Consider the following 5,182-nt stretch of genomic DNA (forward strand, 5'->3'; position numbering starts at 1 on the left):
AGAAAGTTGCAATTTTCATTTGCAGACAAGAATAGCGAGAAGAATATAATTAAGGCTGAGAGAAATTCATCTAGAGCTCCATAAAAATCGTAAGGGAAGTGGAGATCTTTCAAATGGAAATACAAAGCTGTAAAAAATCAACAAGTGCATGTTAGAGGAGGTTCTATTTCAGAGGAGGAATATCTTATTTGGATAACAAGACAGAAAAAAAATGAAAATATATTTAAGATAAAGTGATTAGTTTTTACTAGTTCAGGTTTTTCTCTATAGGACTGATAGTGCAAGCTAGTTATAATCTTGCAATGCACTGTATTCTAACTAGCAAGAGATCATTTTTATTTCATAACTAGAAACAGACAAAGAAAACATACATATATATTCTTAGAACTCAACAATTGCTTTGAAACACTGAAATTATTTTATCATCCTAATGCTTACAGGCATCACTAAAGACAAAATATGATGAAAATTGGTTGAGATACAGTGTAATAAAATAAAATGTACTAAATCCATGTACAATCTCCTTTATTGTAGTATATATTAAATAATTATTGAAGAGTTGTTCAAGAGAAGTGCATTGGAAATAACTCCTCTACATGTACTAAAACATATTTTTTCCTCTAACTCTCAAAATTTAATATAATCAACCTGAGGCTTTGTGATTGACTTAGTAGACTTCTTAGTCCTGCTGTAAATTTCTTCTATATAAGTTTATTTTCTTTAATGTGACAATTGTTTTCATTAATTACTAATTATTTTGCATAAGCATGAGGGTATGTGTGCCAAAGTCTATGACATTCTGTGCAAAAAATGTCATGATGGTAATTGAGAAATATTTTACCAAATGAGAGTCGCATACAATCAGATAAATTTATCTGAAAATTTAAAAGAAATCCATCTTGTAGTTTGGTCAGGGAAACAATCAAAGAAAAACAAATGAAAAAACAATAATATTACATATAAATTTATTTCCAAGAATGTGAATGTATGTATGCTGATAAATTATATTCTCGTTTAGTCTATTCATATATGAGACCACCAATACAGGTAATAAATTCAGAATGGCACCAAGAAGTTCACTTACGACATTCCTTCTCTACACTGCCCTCATGAGGCCCCATCTGGAGTACTGCATCCAGGCCTGGGGCCCCCAGTGCAAGGAAGACAGGGAACTGAAGGAGAGGGTCCAGAGGAGGGCCACAGAGATGATCAGAGGGCTGGAGCACCTTCCCTATGAAGACATGTTGAGGGAGCTGGGCTGGTTCAGCCTGGAGAAGAGAAGGCTGTGGGGTGACCTCATTGCAGCCTTCCAGTATTTAAAGGGAGCCTTCAAACAGGAGGGGAGTCAACTCCTTAGAAGTATAGAAAACGGCAGAAAATTTACAAGGTGAAATGGTTTTAAGTTGAAGGAGAGAAGATTTAGGTTGGATATCAGGGGGATGTTCTTTACTGAGAGAGTCTTGAGGTGCTGGAACAGGCTGGAGATGTTGTGAATGCCCTGTCCCTGGAGATGTTCAAGGCCAGGCTGGATGGGGCCCCAGGCAGCCTATGTGAAGGTTGGTTGCCCTGCCTGCGGCAGGGGGGTTGGAGCTTGATGATCCTTGAGGTCCCTTCCAACCCAAGCCATTCTATGATTCTATGATAGAGTTAATTTCTGGATACTGTCTTCACTCATGCAACATTTAAGGGTTTTTTTTTTTTTGAAAATGTATTAATATCAAGAAGCAGATATTTTGCAGAAATTTTATGCAACAGAATGTAGATTAGATGTTACTCTGTTGTGGTGATACAGGATCACTGTATTTTTATGAGTGATGCAAACATTTGCTCAAATTCCCAAAAGTGTCCATTCAATCTTATTCTACAATATAACACGACTGTTACACTACATTTCTGATTAAACTCATCTCAACATGATATATAGACTATTAGAAGTCATGCAGAGAGGAAGTGTATGGAAAAAGATAAACTTCATTAATGGCAGATATTTTTCAGGGTCAGCTTCCTAATGTTGAAAGATTGCATAGAAAAGCTGGTCCTTAAATAGGCAGCCCAAATAATGCTGGAAATTTTACAATCAGTTTTGGCCATGCTTCCTCACACCTAAGTATACTGTATTCCTATTTTCTTCAAAATGTCTCTAGGTTCTGGTGCTCTACAGCCATCCCTCCTGTTACTAAATGTCTCAGACTTCTGCACGCCTTTATTTCTCATTTCCCTTCCTTCCCCCTCCCCCCTTTCATTCCCTCTTCTCCCCTTCCCTTCCCCTTCCTCTTTCCTTTCTCACTATCCTTTAAAACCATTCTGATGATCATTATTCACTAGTCAAAGGCATTAAAGGCGCAGTTCACTGATATCACACCCTGAGTTCAATAACTGAATGAGAAAATATTTGCTCTGCAAGTAAAACATGGTGAAGAACTCACTAAATTCAATATTATTAACATGAAAGACAAGACTTTTAAAGGTTACTTTTCATTCTTATTTTAGCTACCCAATATCTGGCCTTCCCTCTGATGCACTCCACATTGTTTTAACAACTAACTTCTAATTTATATAGAGTTTATTGGAGAAAGATTATTTTCACTCTTTCAGTTCTGAATGTCTCACAACGCTGTGTGACTAACGAGAGATAGTCTGGATTCTATCACGATAACAGAACTGACTTGATTATCACCTAGTTTATGGCTTAAGTATAGCTTAGGCTGCACTCTTGAGGACAGAACATTTCCAAATGCAATAGGAATACTTTCAGACTCAGCTTTCAAGATCACCTTGTTTTAACATAGGTGTTTTTTTCTTTGTTTTGTTTCAATGCTAAGAATTATTTCCATTATGAGATAGCTAACCTGAAGCACTGAGTCTAATTTGTTGATAGATCCTGGTCCATAATCCAAGATGCTTAGTTGAAATGGAGATCCTTAATCTCAATATACATTTTTAATAATCCTAAATCCTGCAATTATCGAAAAGACATTAAAAATAAATGTTTGTCCCTTTTCCAACCCAAATACATGGTGTTTTTTATGTCTTAAAGCTGATGAATAATCAGTAATTACAGCAGTATAGTCTTCTTCCTATAGATGTCTGTTGTTCTGTGCATTCATATATTCTTGAGGCAGATTTTCTTTCCTTATTCTACAACATAGAAGGTATTCTTAATTAAAATGATTGCTGTGGTTATGTTATTGAGCAATATTTTGGGATAAATATGTTCAGTGTTAGAAGTGTAATTCTACTTTTCATCTTCATGCTATGTAACGTTTATACAGTTTATCCTTGAACTGTCTAAAACTGGACTTGATCCCAACTGCTAGAAGCAAGCAGAAAAGTTTATATGAAGATACAGATTTGATTAGCATTCAGACATAACAAGTTCAGCCAGGCTGGATTGTGCAGTCTGACTCCAGTGACTTTCCACAGCACTGACCTTTTAAAGAGGGACTGTATTTTGTTACAACCTATAGTACTTTTGAAAGAAAAAAATAGGGTGATATAATATGCTTTGAGTCATAATATTTGGATTCAACCATTTAGCAGCCTCTGACAGACATCTATATTAGTGCCAACTTATTAACCACCATGAAAGATTTTATTAGTTATAAAGAAGAAATTTTAACAACAGTAATGACAACAACAAATTCCTAAACAAAATAAAAGCAAAATACAACATTTTTTCTTTTATAATGCCATTCTATGGAAATATCCAGAATACTCATCAGTTCAGTATCTCCCTGGAGGTGTTCAAGGCCAGGTTGGATGGGGCCCTGGGCAGCCTGGTCTTGTATTAGATGTAGAGGTTAGTGGTCCTACATGTGGCAGGGGGGTTGGAGCTTGATGATCCTTGAGGTTCCTTCCAACCCAAGCTATTCTATGATTCTGTGATTCCCTGTTTTAAAGACAATATGTTGAAGCATTAATGTAAGAATTCACATGTAAACCTGTACAGGACCAAAGCTAATAAGTCTTTTAGCATTACTATAGCATTTTCATAATAGTCTGAAATCTCTATTTCAACTATGATAAAATAGCCTTCATACAAAATATTACAGATTTCACTATTAATATGGTAGTACATAGAAAAATTGCAGACAGAAAACAGAGTAAACAAACTATAGGTATCTCAGTGTACGCTGAAAAAGCCTACCAGTGTGCTATCCAAAAATAGTGGAGACATTCTCAAAACGCACTGCTAGAAAAAAAAAAAAAAGGAGTTAAAAAACAAGTCTTAAGTTGCCTGTTAGAGGTGCAGAAAGCCACCTTTTTGTCTGTTTGAGATTAAACACTGTGAGTGTTGGCATCTAATCCTACTATATACCATAATGGAGCACCAGTGTTAGACTTATCTCAGTGTTAGATTGGATGAGGCTTTGAGCAACTCAATACAGTTAAAGATGTCTCTGCCCACAGTATCAGACTATGGCGGTGGAGTAAATGATCTTTAAAGTTCCTTCTAATCCAAACCATTCTGTAACAGAACTTCTGTGGCAGGAAAGAGAACAGATGTAAGATAATGACAGTTGTTTCTATCATAACCCATGTGAAAACTATGGATAATTATGCTACTGTACTCTTTGATAAGTTCAAATGGGTAGTATGAAAGTCAAATTTCAGTAATGGTTGCCACAAGATTCTTGCCCAGAGTTAAAAAGATGCAGAGAAGATGAGTCCAAGCTATTTAATTTCATGCCTCGGCTACTTCCTCCTTCACCCACCTACCCTTTCAAAAGTCAGGTCGTTGCTTTGATCTTGTCATTTATTTTGTTTTTATGTTGAATTCTGTTTATTTAGTTGTATTGAAAGAGATCTGGAAGCCCCATTAAAGGATTAGAAATGCACTATGTCAGTGCTACAGAAATACAAAGCAGGGACCTCGATGGGATTGTCTTTCTAATTGAAGCGTGTAAGATTTAAATACGTACATCTGACCTGTCCGTCTTCACATATACAGAGGTAGAAAACTATTCTGAAACACGATTCTCATTGTATATCTAACCAGTTCCTTTTGTCTACTTTAGAATGAGAAAATTTATTGACTAAACATGTTTAGTTCTCACCATTGACTGTAAATCAGTGTATTTCCATATCACAGAGGTGCGGAATGGTTAGTGTTGGCAGGGATCTTGAAGGTTATCAGGTCCAACCTCCTTCCTCAAGGGCCACCTACAGCAGGTTGTCCACA

This window comes from Tetrao urogallus, assembly GCF_951394365.1.
Source record: "Tetrao urogallus genome assembly, chromosome: 1".
In the NCBI taxonomy this organism is placed as follows: Eukaryota; Metazoa; Chordata; class Aves; order Galliformes; family Phasianidae; genus Tetrao; species Tetrao urogallus.